At 35.2% G+C, this 16,030-nt stretch overlaps 1 protein-coding gene across 1 annotated transcript in view; it reads right to left on the reverse strand.

Annotated features, from left to right (window-relative positions):
* Positions 1-13,913, reverse strand: part of LOC117242875 (scavenger receptor class B member 1) — a 39,669-nt gene extending 25,756 nt beyond the window's left edge. Inside the window, exon 1 of the mRNA XM_033509914.1 lies at positions 12,998-13,913. The gene's annotated coding sequence lies outside the window, so the exon portion shown is untranslated. The remainder of the gene's footprint in view (positions 1-12,997) is intronic.
* Positions 13,914-16,030: the final 2,117 nt, after the last annotated feature.

Below are 16,030 nucleotides of genomic sequence, written 5' to 3' on the forward strand. Positions count from 1 at the left end.
GTTTCGTCTAATTTCATTAATCTTCGATACTTTCCACTTTTAAACCCTTTTTAACCAGATATGGTTTAATTAAAAATATTTACACTCCTGGCATACAATGGTATACAATTGTCGACTGTGTAAACGTAAACTTCCCTGATTTACTAAACTAATATTTGTGTAACAGGGCCATAACGGGATATTTCGCAAGATATTAGAGATAACATTCTGTAAATATCGAATTCCGGAAAGGTATCAGAGAGTAATTGGCCTAACTGTATTTTTATTTTCACGAGGAATTTGTCTTCGACGATAGTCGTCGCACGAATACATATTTCACTTCGATATAAGTATTATGACAATTTCCATCTTATTTTCACTTCTCATATTTTATATACCGATTCATTAATGTGTACTTTAAGTAATTTGTCCGATTATTATGTTAAAAAATAGTATTATTTTATTACACGTACTTCTTTTATCTACTTTAGTCCACGAATTTGTCGATAAAATATTTCGTACACGTACTTTTGTATACATAGTCACTGAACCCCGCGGAGCTTTTTCTTTGTAAAAATTCCTTCAGGCTCTGTGCAGACGAGCAACGCTTCATCGTTGCGGTGTCGTTGTACGATTCGGCAGGATAATATTTTTAATTGTGCAACGTACACGATCCCGCTACGATATCGCAAGTGCGACGTCTCGGTGTCGTTGCGATCTCGCGTCAGCGACGTCGTACGATTTATTTGTAGTTATGCAATGTATACAAGTCTGCGATGTCACAACCGAACAAACGATATTGCAGTGATTGCAGAATTGTCGCACAGCGTAACAACCAAATATAATATCGATATTTTCGTTTTAACGTTACTAACGTGCATCGTTAATTACCTTTCTCCATCAACTGGATTCTTTCGACATCGTATCGTTAGCAGTAGAAATTCGGAAATATGGAATGTAACGCGTGATAACTATCGCGATGAAAATAGGAACAACCTAGCCCGGATGAAAATCCATGAACAGCTCTACACAAATTTTAGAGAAACGTCTAACGCCGGAAAGACCGCGGTTAGTAAGTCACGTATGGTGTAGCAAACAAATGCGCGAATCGACAATCATTTTAAAATACCTATTTACCATTATTTTCGAATATTCTAACATGTCTGTAAAAGATTATACACGAATACGACTGGAAGGCTCGATATGTATATTTTATTCATTTTCATCACAGTGCCGGTATCCTTTAGCTGAATTCCGCTGTCGATTCATCGAACGACTCGATACTCGTACGAAAGTAATTAAAAAGTTTGTTTCATCCTCTTTCAACCCCTAAGCGTCGTGGCGATGGCACCTTTCGGAAGATTACCATCGTATAGTATTTTCTACCATTTCCTGTAATAAAATATTTGTATACTAAATACGCAAAACACTGCTTCGTGCATAGCTACGTTCTATCCATAGCCAGTCTCGTATCGCATAGCGGCACCGCAACGGGATCGCAACCGGTGTCGTGCCGCTCGTGTGCATCTCAGAGATCGCGGTGCATCTGACAGATACAGTAGCTTAAAATCTAATTATGCAGTAGCGCTTATTTTTGCGAAAGAAACTAAATATATGAAGAGTCTTTAATTGTACTAAAATTAATGCAAACCCCGCTGGAACCACTCGTTCTCGATCAGCAAAACATAAAATATAGATATACTTATGTATAAACTACGATAGAGGTATGTATAAACTACGTAATTACTAATTTAAGTACAAAGAACGAACAATTATAAACTTAAAAATATCTAGAATTAGATTTTACGTGCGCCTGTCGGATGAACCGCGATCTCAACCGTGACATGTAAATGTAGAAATATACATACTATTACTATACGTGTAATCTGTAGGCGAAGTGTTTGAACTATATAGAGTGAAAGCGTAGGTGGAGAAGGACGAAGGAAGAGGAGATAAGAGACGCGTGTAAAACTCTCAAGCCGTCAGACGAGAACTATACACGACGAATAAAAGAAATTCCAAATAAATATAGATTCCAAAAATAGTAAACAAATTACAAAACTGATAAAAAAGTTAGTTAGAAGATCGTATTAATCGTTTAAGCCAATTATAACTTACGTTAACATACTGTGAAAAGTCCCGGCCGAGGAAAAAACTCGAACGACAAAGAAATAGCCTTGTCAGATGACTAGAGCTGTTACGCATAACGAAAATAGGATTTGTTCGATGATAGACACGCAATGAAACCGTTACATCCCCGAAGAGACAAGATAATGATTCTATAGCCCTGGGAACTGAGAATTTCCTCGACAAGAATACGAGATACTTGACAGATCATCGCGAGACGTTTCAACTCGTAACCAATTATTCGTTTTATCGAAACAATTGCCAACCTTATTACAAAAATTTAACAACTACTTCAATTATATCGGTTCCCCTCCTTAAACCATTATAAATCGTTATATCTGGACTTGTATATGCTTCGCTTGCGTTCATAAAAATGTGAATTTTGTATAAATCGTTAATAAATTAAATCGTTTTATATTACGATGATACGTTAAGGACAAGTTTATAAATTTTTCTAATTTCGTGGTATGGCATATTTTGACAACAAATGCAGAAATTATCTTGCGTAAAAATTGCACGAACTTCGTGGAAAATTCGATATTTCATGGCAGTGATTCAACGACGAACCGATTTCACCGACGTATCCACTATAGAAATGAACGAGTGTTGGAAGTGAAAACTATTTCAAACTTTCAGTGCCTAGATTTCAAAAAATGACGAAATGAATATAATATCCTTGGAAAGCTTGTTGGCCGTAATGTAAATTTCTGTACAAATATCTTACAATTATTGAGAAATTATATATGAATGCAGTCGACTTGTTATATACTTATCTGTGTAAATACGTACGTTACTCCTTACTGAAACATTAATCAAGCGATTACTTAAACACATAGGATAATTGGTTCTTTCTACGCGTGTTCCACTTATCCATATCGATAATCTTCTAAGATTTGATTTTCAAAGGCGAACATATACTTAATATTAGTATTCTGAAATACACGTTTAATAATACAAAATGGATTATTGGGTTATTGCTCGTCAAACAAAGTAAAGAGATATTTGTTTTGAACTATTTTATAAATATTCCACGAATAAACATTAAACATTGATATTAAACACGCGTGAGAACACTGGTTTGTAACTGGAGATTTACTTTTTACGTACATACTTCTTATTTATACAAATATTGTACTCTGCTTTAGTTAAATACTCCTTGTTCAAAGAAATATCGCAAATACTTGTATAACTGAATTAAGTCTGATTCAATACAAATACAAAATTCAATACAATACAATACAAAAAATTTGAATAACGATTCACTTTTGAACAGAAATATAATAACAAATATTTGTATTATGTGTGTACAAGTAAATTATTTACTAATACGTATTTACGTATTAATAGTACGAGAAGATAATACGAGAACAATTAACGTAATCGGGATATTGTAATATTTACGAGAAGTATAACAAGAACGATAGTAGAACAAGTAAATAGTACTTAATGGAAATTAATACCGAAACACTTTTTCCATGTAAACACGGTATACGTGCATCGTAATCTGTTATGTTTCCCTGGATGAATTATACGGCACGAACGATTAACGAAGAATGGCATAATCATACTAGGACATAATCATGACATAATCATAATCGTAACTAGAAAGAAATAATTATACATTCGAGTCACAGAAATTATCAAGTTTCAACTGTCTAATTTACAAAACACGTATACGTACGCATACATATGTGTTACGATACATTTTCTTCGTTATAGAGGTTACATCCGACGTTAGCATTACGTTAACCATCAGCGTCAAACGTGCTGAATGTCGATGTTTTCAAAGATCTGTCGGTGATAACGATTTGGGATCACTGCGCATTCCATTGAGAATTGAAGAAGTAGCAAATGAAACAATTAAAACTCTATCGTCTTAGAAAATCGTTTAATGAGAAATTTTAACAGATGTTATTATCGATACTCGCTGCATTAACGTATTGATAATAAAATTAGCAGATGATTGAACGTGAGTACAGTTGGAAGAGTGATTTCAAATTTGTGACGATGGCGTATAGCGTTCTATACAATTGGAACAAGTCGAAACTGTTTCAAGTTATTAGAACGAAATACACTCCGGATAGATGTAATTTTATGCGTTTTATTACATGTATATTTAATTAACATTTACGTTAGAAATTTATTTGAAATGAAATTCTAGGATTATAGCTGCACTAAACGCCATATGGTTTTCTACTCTCTACAAAGATGTATTTAATACTTAGGTGTTAAATACCGGAAGTGTTAAATACTTTCTTTCCTAGAAATTATCTCTATACAACTTTCATTTCCATATATTTTTAATGAAGCGTGTTATGACAGATTATATCGATGAGAGAGTATACTGATATACATCCTTACGTAGCCGATATACTCGTTAAAAATGATCGACGTAATTAGAGAAAAATACAGTCTTTTATAAAATTTGTATAATCTTTCAAAAAATATAACAATATCTTTACGATCAAATGCCCCGTACACGACATAAATAACATCGTAGATCGATTATAACGTAACAGTGTTCTATTTGTGCAAACGATGGATCTATGTGCTTGTGCCAATACTCTATTTTTCTGTAAATACTAATCCTCTAATACTAATTACTTCTCTAAATTACGAATACGAAACTGAAAATGTTACGTATAAGTTAGGAAACTGCTGTTGTATTCTTAAGAAATTTTCAATAATTCTTTTTAAAATATACCGTTTTGGAAATGGTCGTTTTAATCTATGTTTTGTAAAATGAATTTGTTCACGCGCGTTAGAAATTTAAGTATTAAATTACCGATTAGAATCAAACCATCCAAGTACGTTATAACATTACCGCTTTTTGATATCCTAAAAACACAAATCTATTTTATAAAAATCTGTTTAGTAAACGTAATGAAACGTAGTAAATGTTACAGTAGCTCGCGATTGCATCGAAGTTTGCAAGACTCGATAAATTAAGGAAGAATTGCGTTGGGTCGCTCCAGGGCCTTAAGAAATGTTTAACGATCACGTGTATTCGCAACAAATGCAGATCGAAGTACATATAGATGCGTGGATACATATGTACGTAAGTACATTGTACATGTACATTTTACACGCATTTGAAATTTTCAACGCTCATATCGCAATCCTATATTGCCTTTCCTTGCTCTCGCTATCATTCTTTCTTTTTCTTCTCCTCTTGGTTGGTAGAGCACGCTTTGATCGAGATTAACGTCGAAGCATTTTACGATTGCTACGTGAACAGAAAGGGATGGACGTTTTAAATGCAACGCATCTCTTCTATAACGAGATTTTCGGTCCTATCGATCTTGGAAATTTTCTGCCATTTTTTCGCGAAAAGGAAGTTCGTACATAAAGATTAAGATGTTGTTCTAGAAAATAGTTTATACAATGGAGAGAAGAATTTTTGGTAATTATTGGGAATATGGACGACCTCTCCGATTTCAATAACGTTGAAATATATCGTCAAGGTCAATATTTTGAACAAGTCTTTTTTTGCGGACATTTTGAAAATTAAGTATAAAAAAAGTTGTTCAGAATGTTAATCTTGCTATGATACATATATATTTGAAGATCACTAAAATCGGCGATGTCATTCCTATTCCCAATAATTACCAAATTTTTTTAACGAAATCGTCGTACGAAGTCAAGCAAAGTCTCGCTAATGCGCTGTTTTATGTATTTTATATACTTTTTATAAAGATATTCGACTTTTAAAAATCAGCCTGAGCTAAGTGGATAGATGTCGAAAAATCATCGAAAGTTGTCAGTTACCAAAAGCTAGCGCGTACCAAGTTCGATTCTACGTTTCATCTAGTAAACTCTAGTCTTTCTAATTCCTCCAAAAAAAAAAAGCAAACTGGTTAGCACAATTGAAAAAAAAGTTACTCTGTTTTCAAGGACGTTCGAACACTTTCGTGAATTACTTTATACATTGCACGAAAAGTGTTGAAATCTATAAAAATATGTATTTGATGTTTCTGGTACCTGCTACGATTTCTTCATTGAACGATCACAAAAGTTATTCAATGATGTATCACGATAATACCGTTGGTATTCTTGCGATTCGATCGTATCGAACGTTTTAGAGAAAGCGGTAATGCATGGTCGCGTCTGATGCCTACCATTTCGTTTCGTATTTGGAGCGTAAACCATTTTTGAAATTTGGTATAGCAATGATTCTGTATAATGTTTCAAGCTACATTTACTTTCATCGATATGCTACACCTTACTTTCAATTTTCTATATCATGTTACAAAACTATGCGAGCTTACAGTAATCGTTATATTCTGTAAAGTAAAGTAATAATAGCTATCGTTATTATAAAAGTGTATCCAAAATAGAATATACGTTACGTTTGTTTTGTAATAAAGATACGACAATTTTACATTTTTACATTTTCTTTACAAAAATATATAAATAAAGAGATATTAAGAAATATCAAGGTATTTTTATTACCTTTTCATTGTTTGTACGTTTCTATGAAGATGTTTAAAACGATCCTGTTGAGATTTACGAGGAGGTAACACGCGGACAGCTCCACGCGGCATACGCGATTACCGATCGTATGTCCTGTGTATCGCTTGAAAACTAAAACCGACCACCCCTTATATACAGGGTGGTTGGTAACTGGTGGTACAAGCGGAAAGAGGATGAAAAATTTTGTTTTTAATTTTTTTTTTAATTTTTCCATCGAGACAACGATCTACAACGAGTGAGATCCGTTATAACGTACCGCACGCGTACCGAACGAACATTCAAAGTCGATTTTCTCGAAAACAAGGCCTCGAACGAAAAATTTTTATTCTATATTTTCGACTTCTTTTTTCGCGTAGAATCACCCCCTTTCCGCTTGTACCACCAGTTACCAACCACCCTGTATATAAGAAAAATTGTTCAAAATGAAGACCTTGACAAACGTATTTCAAGGTAACCGTTCGGTACCTTGAACCTTTACACGTTAATAACGTATCAACGATTTAACGATTCAAACGGTTTCTCGACGATTCCATATCTTTTCCTCTTCCCATACAATTGTTTGGTCGAAGGATTATTTTCTAACGCTCGCTACCTCGATGACACTTGATGGCGCTGAACCTTCTTCTAATTATCGATTATTTAAATATGAATTTCAATTTAATTACGAGTCAAACGTCGACCAATCGTTGCAATTTACGTCGAATGTACTTAGATGTGTCAACAGCTAGCGACAATTCAAATAAAAAAATAATAAATGTTACTCAAAGTGAACACAGGAAAATAACGGTAAACGATTATCTGCGATGTCCTAATTGCTATTACATGAGTAGTGGGTATATCAATATTGACTGAGTTTTTTCTATTTAACTCGTCAAATGCTACTACGACAGTGCTAGACGCAGAAAGTATTTTCTCAAATATTTAAAAAATCAAATTTCGTTACGGCCAATGCAAAATTTTCAATTTGTCAACGATCCAAATGGGAGAGAACCGAATTTAATTAGAAGGTGGAATTTAACAAATTCTAAGTATGTTCGATCGATAACGATGGTACAACGTATTTCGTATTCGCTGACTATGTAGAAATACGTAGATATAACGACCGCAAGGACGAATGGTGTACCTGACAGAGTTCACTTGCCGTCTATTTGCGAAGGAGGAACTGTGATTCCTGACTTTCCATTTGCGTCCACGAGGAGGGACAGAAACAAGCGTGACGCACATTTCCTACCGTTATTGCACCGAGAACCTACAACCAGATCGGGCTTTCACAATCTTTCGACATTTCCGAACGAAGCAAAGTCACAATATCAAGGATATACCTACGAACTAACGAACTTAATTAAAAACCGAAAATTCCGAAAACGGAGAATTGAGTTTTATAATAATTTTGTTAAATCGTTGATATGCAAATATATGTAAATAATAGGAATAAAAAATAGGACTGTATATGTCGTATAAAATAAGAACACGTCCTATAAATGGAAACCATTTTATCAAATTACGTATCGCCACGCATTCCACGCATTCCACGCTCGAGCATCGCCTCCGTCGAACATATTTGCTCCGTACATCGGCAATAAATAATCAGCGTTTGTCTATGGTACTGCTATACTATCTCACGAGACATTGTACATTAGGTTGCAGTAATAATCCGACTTGATGCAAACACGACAAGGCAATGTACGACGTGCCTAGTACTAAAATAAACAAATGCGATGAAAACGATGGTGGTTATGGATCGTTTACGTTAAAACTACACTATCTATCACCTTCGATGTCTATCGAACCTTGAAATCTTGACTGGTCGAGTTGGTGTACGTTAACGGCTACTTAATTTCCTTTTTCTAAAACGGCCACTTATATAGAAATATCGATTAGTTCCACAGTTTCTTGTTATTTATAGAAAATATATAGAAATATTTTCGAAAAGGAAAGTCTAACGCAACCGCCTTTATCATAAGTGGGATATTACGAGCTTAACTACGGTAGACATTATACTCGTCGATATAGATCGACAACAATCGAATAGATATTGTACTCGTATACATCGCGTTACAAATATAACGAAATCCTAAATAACAGGCTCCAAGTTGAATTAGTAACGAGTTTGTCTATCGATTGGCATACACCAAGTAAAATAGAATAGCTAAAGAGATACAACTTAAACACAGATTCGTTTCATCTATCAAATATCGTAACGAGCGTTTCATTTCGCATATTTTACATATTTTTGCATCTTGTATCTCGCTCTATAAATTTTACTTGGAATTCTGTTTCTAATCCTCGTTCAGAAATCAGACTATACGCAAAGAAAATCCTATTCTATTTCTTTTGTTTGGATATTAGATCATCGTCCCAATACCGCAGCCAATACATCGATACTACCCGATACTACTAGCCATCCGATCGACCAACAAGAAAACGCTCGATCGATCTTCCACTCTGATTATCTGCCAATTCTTCGCAATTCCCATAAAACGAACGCAACGCAATCGCATTTATACAGTCATTACCGACGTTTCTTCAGTCACACAAACGTTTACGCGCTACGTCGTTAAACCAATTTACCGAAAGTCCACATCTGGACAAATTGTCAAGAGTATATACAGAGTGGTTGGTAACTGGTGATACGAGCGGAAAGGGGGTGATTCTAGGTGAAAAAAGAAGTCGAAAATATAGAATAAACATTTTTTTTTAATTTTTCCATCGAGACAACGATCTACAGTGAGATCCGTTATAACGTACCGCACGCGTTCCGAACGAAAGTTCAAAGTCGATTTTCTTATTTTTCGAAAACAAAGCCTCGAACGAAAAATTTTTATTCTATATTTTCGACTTCTTTTTTCGCCTAGAATCACCCCCTTTCCGCTTGTACCACCAGTTACCAACCACCCTGTATATATGTAAGAATACGTAAAGATAATATGTATAAAAGAAAGAATTCAAGAATGTTATCAAAAGAATGTTATCGAGTTCTCAGCAAGAGTTGTTATTTTTTCATCGAAGATTTTGAAAACGCTTTCTCTTTATACAATCGATGCTACTATTACAGAAAAATCCTGGTAAGCGAAGAGACAGACGGTTCGAAGTAAACATTCCAGATATCGTGGAAAAGATACAGGGAAGCATTTATCCCGAGCTTGTGGTTTCCATTTGAAACCGCAATTCTCGATATTTTTACGATGCTCGACGTGAATCGTGATAGAAGTTTATATCGTTTGTACCATTGGCTTGCATCCAGTGCCTTATTTCGCGTCTCCATTATTCTCATTTTATAAATATCAATTTCCACGAATCATAGATTTTTCAGTTTCCAAGCTATCTTCAAGAACGTAGACGATATATTTATTGCAAAATTTATTACATTCCGCGATATATCGAACTTTATTTGGTTTTCCTTTCCTTTTCTCCCTTCGCGTTCATCCTTTACATTTTCTTTGTCGTTATCTTAAATCAGTTAGATTTCATCGAAAGATCGATGACAGTAACGTATCACGGTTCCGATCAATTACGTCACAGTATTCGCGAAAGGTGAAGGAAAAAATTGATACTAGAACGATTTCACCTTCTAAGAACATATAACAGTGGAATAAATACAATTTCAAAAGCGTTAGGTAATTTTCACCGAATGATTCGGCGATATTACAACGAAGAAGATCGATGCCTTCTTCGTTATACTGTGAATTGTTAGACAATCCAGCGGGAAATCCAGCTTGGCGATGTTGAAACGCGAATCATCGATACGTCGCCAGTCAGATAAAATGTATTTTTGCAACGGTAAATTAGCAACGATATCGTCTACTAGATCTTCGAATTCGAAATTTAAATAACCAACTTCCCGCACTTGTGAAACGAGTTAATTTATTTTCAGGTCGTTAACATTTTATATTTATAAAATTACGAACACTTAAGCAAAGGAGTGTACCTCGACGTGTAAAATCCATTTTGTCTCAAAACGGGAAAGGCCCAAAAATACGTTGCTATATCAAGGTCTTTGAAAATAAAGGGAAAGTCGACTTTGTCACTTTTTACCGAGTATTGCTTTATCTTTGCTCTTGCTTTATGTAATAACACGTTAATGCAGACGATCTTTGTAAAATATCGACAAAATACCCACGAAATTACTCGAACGTTAAACATTTAAAAAGTCCACTATGCTGTTTGCTGTTAGTTAAATTTATTTAAGCAATTACATAAAGGTTTACGTTCGCGGTTAGGTTTGTCGTAATTTGGCAAATTTTGACTCGTTTTCGAGGATATGCCGAATACGTTAAGAAAAAAGTAAATTCTTCCAATTTACTTTCGAAAGGCTCTGGATGAGTATACTTGTTCGAACGGTCAAAAAATTAATGCGATCATAAAGAGAAAGTGATATCTTTGCGAAAGCCTGTTCAGAGTGGACCACGTAATTTTATCGCATTTACTATTTCCAAATGCGTTTTTTTTTTTTTTTTTTACTAAGAACGATTCGATGTGAAATTGTTACATCCCGAAGTTATATAAAAATATAGAAATTATATTGAACGTTTTTACAGAAAAATTTACTTAAAACTTTTACTCGAGATAAGGTAAGACGTGATTTTCTGTATCAATAAAATTACATGTTCGTGTATATATTTGAGAAATACGTATTTATTTACGGAAGCAAGCGAACAAAGAGTTATTTCCGTTTTAAAGCGTGTTTACAGCGACATTTAAACGTTTTGACAGTGACTGATCAACGTTGCGAGGCAGCTGAACTTGCCCTAAATATCAAATAATAGTTTGAGTAGTTCCAGTAGTTGCAGTCAACGTACCGTGTAATAATACAGCGAAACATGCCTACAGGTGAAACGATACAAAGAAAAGTTCGGGTTAATGGTTCCGTCTAAGACCGATCGAACAGATATCGTTCGTTAGAAAAGAAAGTTATACGTAAATTACGAATTATTTAATCTCGATTTATAAATAATATAAGTGACCTATTCGTTTAATCGCGTTTAAAAGGGTGACATAGCATCGTAGAAAAATACGGGACAATTATTAAATCGAAATTTCGACTATTCAGCTACTTTTACGCTATTTGGCCCTGTTAACGACGATCTAACAGATTCCAAGTCGTCGCTATGATATTTAAGTTAAGACGTTTATTTGAATTCACGAGGACGTGCCGTAACGACAGTTTAACGACACTGCGAGATAGAAACTAAACGCCTCGTAAACGGAAAGAAATGTTACCCGAACCTTGCGGTAATCGTTAAGGTGAAAGGTCATACCTCGATGTCCTGTTGCATCCAACACGCACATAGCGCAATATTTCAATTTATACCGAAACTTTGCAGTGCCAACGAAACAGTCTTGCAAAATCGAACGATACAGAGATACAGAGAACGCGTATCTAATGTACAAAAATGGATGAAATATCCAAAGGAGAATACCAGTTGGAATTTTCAAAATTTTAATCGTGCCGATAAAAATATAAATTCGCGCAAGAATCTGTAGCCTAATTACCAGGGTAATATCGTTTAGCGAAGAAAGTTTCGTCAAGTTCTTTTTTACAAAAAATCCAATTTATGTGAAAACGCGATCGCAGATTATTTAATACTTGCCGAGAAGAAAATATTCTCCGAGAACGTACAATCATCTTATCGTCAAACTTCGAATTATTTTTATTTGTTTCCACCTCATTCCACCTCAGGATCAAAAGTTATTTTAAAAAATTGTATGTAGCTCGCTCTTTAATTTCTCCATTTAATTAGATAAACAATACGTGATTGTTCAACATCTTCGTAGCTGTCTTTAAAATTGCACGTATGAATATGTACATATCGATATATACACGATATACACATCGAAGGCAAAGTAATTCGAAAATATTGCTCTTATCGGTCGTTTTACGAAGTTCGCAGCTTATTTTATCCACGGACACTCGGATACAGAAATATTTCGCAAATCTATTCTACCAAGGCGAAAAATTTTATCAACCGTCGGAAGGCTCGAGCGCGGCAAGTTCCATCAAATTCTCTGCCATCCGCTGTAATTCGCGTATACGATCGATGTTTCGCGTACTTTCTTCGCGCGTATCAGCGTGCAAAATAATTAAGAATATTAATTTTCTACGCTGTACGATTTTCTAAATCGTCTAGTAGATTCTGTATCCATTCGTTGGCCTTTAAATTCTAACAATTTTCTTGTTACACGATTGACCCGCGCGTCATTCACAGGAAACGTAACTTTTATCGAACGAACGAGACGATCCCTGTTTTCGACAACTCCTCCGAAAGTTTCTAATAAAATTATTGCAAGACAGGGCTATCGCCGATAGATCACCGTACTGGACTCGTGACCGTATTCTTTGCTCTATCGTAGATGATAGGATGCGTAACATCCACGTTCTTCGCCACTTTCGGATAAGAAATTATTCATATTTACTTACGTAAAGTAGCCGACAGACGTTCCCTATATGCGCGCACAACCAGGTTCGTTAACTGGTCGGTAAAATCCCTCTTTATGTAACGCACAACAGTTTCGTCGAGGTAAGCGATTGGAAGGAACAAAACCATACGAGGCAGGTTTCTCTATCTATCGGCAAGGTGCTACACGCGCATATTTGTCGGTCGTACTCATTTAGACCGTGATCGCCGTTTCCCTTGCTCGCGATATCCCTCGTAGAATTTCCTCTTCAACCTACTTTCCACCTTGCAACCAAGCCTGCTTATCACCTTATCGTTTGATTGTTTCTCCACTGACCGACGATCGGCGTCGGATTCGTCCCTTTCGTCGATTTTGCGTATCTTCTTCGCGCGTATCGTCTATCCAAAGAAATCAACCATCGGTGATTCTTTTATGAAAATTTGTCAAGCGATGGTATAGAAACTTGAGTACCAAAGGCGAAACTTCCAACCAGGTAGCATACGACTAATCGTGAGCCTCGAAGTGGCGATGGCACGTGATTTTTCTGCAGCGATTAGCGACCAAAGGAAGGCAGGCGGTCGAGTTTTGTATCGCAAACTCTTATCTTTTATTTTTACTGTTCAAAATTTCATATCTTACTCTCTACGCTTGCTTGTGCGAGACCAAGGTAGAAATATCAAAATCCAATCTTCCTGTGTGTAGCAACGTCGAACAGGCGGACTTTCGCCCAATCCATCACTTTGGCGGGACAAAATTTGGAAAATTCTGAAAACGGTTCGACCTCTTCCTCGACGAAGATTCGCCGCACGAACGTGAAAAGATATAGAATCGAACGAAGGATCGTCGATTTCCGAAAATTTGACAGCTCGAAGACGAATGTTGGAAAGATACGCGCGCGTGTTCTTCGATCCTGTCGAATCGCGAGGTGAATGAGGAGATAGCGAAACGGTATTGCAGCGTGGTCCACGGTAACGAGAACGCGGTGCCCACCAACCGGCCAAAGAAAGTGGTAGGGACAGCAGGTAAAGGTACGTCCCGAGAACTGTCTATACGCCACGCATCCAACCTCGCTCTCTTGCCGGATTCTCTTTGACGAAATTTTACCGGTCCGATGCGAAGTGAAAATCTCCCTTATCGCGTGAACGCCGTGGGAAACTATGCGACTAATGTTACAGCGTGTCGCACGGATTACTTTCGATCGCGTTTCAACCCTTGGAAGGTCGGGTCACGGTTCCACGGGTAATATTCGTCGCTTATTCGATGACGAAACTATTTCGCACGCTTCGAACGGTCATTTCCAGAATGTCGATAATGAACGTAACGAACGTAAAAAAATAAATGTTTATACGTCTGTGGTAAATTCAAAGCTGGCAAAAATCTATGCAATGCATACAATACGCAAACAAAATAGGAATTTTCGATGTATCGTAATTGTAACTATGTACAGAGTTACAGCATTTTGGCCATGAAATAAATCCGTTTAATTTATCCGTGGTCGGCATGCTGTGATAAATTAATATATTTTCGTAAAACGTTTTACGTCAGAATTCTAGAAAGTTGCAAGACGGGATTGTAAAACGCGGATAGAGAGAATAGGCACGACGAAACATAAGCTTTAAAGCTTTATTTCGTACAAATACATCGCAACGATGCGTGTAATGGCACAATTCGATAATTAATTGGCGATAACGGATACGAGGTTGTATAACACGAGAGAATTCACAAACTAATTTGCTTTAAATTAATCGAAGTAAAATGAGTATTTTATACGCTATGTAGGGCATAATAAATTACATTTATTCTTAATCGTAATTTTAATTGTCGATGTATTTGAAGTAATTAACATCTAATTAGATATAATTAAAATTACAGCGAAATTGGCTCTGTTGCATAGAACGATCTTCAACAACCTTATTTTTAAACTTATTATAACAATCTTTCACAGTATACGTATAATCTCGTACGACAAAGAATTCGATTAACTTTCTTACTATTAATAATGAAAGATTTATGTCTCTTATATTCTAGTCAAACTAATTTGTATATCCTTATATATATATATATGAACACAAAATTATTATAAAGCATTTTTAGTTTATATTTTTAATAATTTCTAACTATTTTTTACGGATCGTTAAAACGTACACTGTCAGATACAAACAGATAATTACGTATAATAAGTTAATCGTGAATTCATACTTCTGATAATATCCGGATTTGAACCGACCTGGTTTATCAACCGAATAGAAAATAGTACATACGCGCATAACGAATAATGTGCAAGGCATTCTACATCCTACAACTACGCTCAAAATTAATGACGCAAAATTAATGATCAAACGAATACAATTTTCCGCGCTATTTTGTTCAACTCTCTTTAATCTCGGTTTAAATCGTTTGAATTCCTATTAAATTTTTGCAAAATATATACGTATTCTCTCCCATATTTCATAGATTTTCATAGATTCTCATAGATGTAAAGGAGAATTTTAAAATATTATTTTAGTGAAATAATGTTTATAATATAAGATATTTGATTATTTCAGTATCCGTTATGTTGACCGTTCGTAGAACAGTATTTAAATTTTATTCCAAGGATAAGGTTTTATATGTATTTGCAGCCAGAAGACGTCCGACCTGCAAAAATATACGAATTTTAGTTGAAAAGAACATACGTCAGAGTTGTGTAATTAAAAAACATGTCAATATTGGCGCAAAAATCGAAGATCCACGTCGTGATACTTTTTCACAATACCAATGTCAGTCATTTGGAAAACGTTTCTCCGAAAATAAATGACCTGTCGTTGGCTAAAACAATTGATTTGAACAACGCGCTTTGCGTATGTAGGTAATATTTTTTACTGTAAAACAAATTCCTCGACATCCTTAAAACTTCCATCGTTTTTATATAACCATACTGATATAGGATATTTTCTTTCTATTCCAATCAAAAATATTTATAGATGAAATATTTCTATCCTTTTACGCTATATCTAGAATATAGATACCTTGAATATCGAAATATCATTTTCAATTATCAAATAATATTTATTCT

Source organism: Bombus vosnesenskii, unplaced genomic scaffold, assembly GCF_011952255.1.
Source record: "Bombus vosnesenskii isolate JDL3184/JDL3185 unplaced genomic scaffold, Bvos_JDL3184-5_v1.1 scf7180000016279, whole genome shotgun sequence".
NCBI lineage: Eukaryota > Metazoa > Arthropoda > Insecta > Hymenoptera > Apidae > Bombus > Bombus vosnesenskii.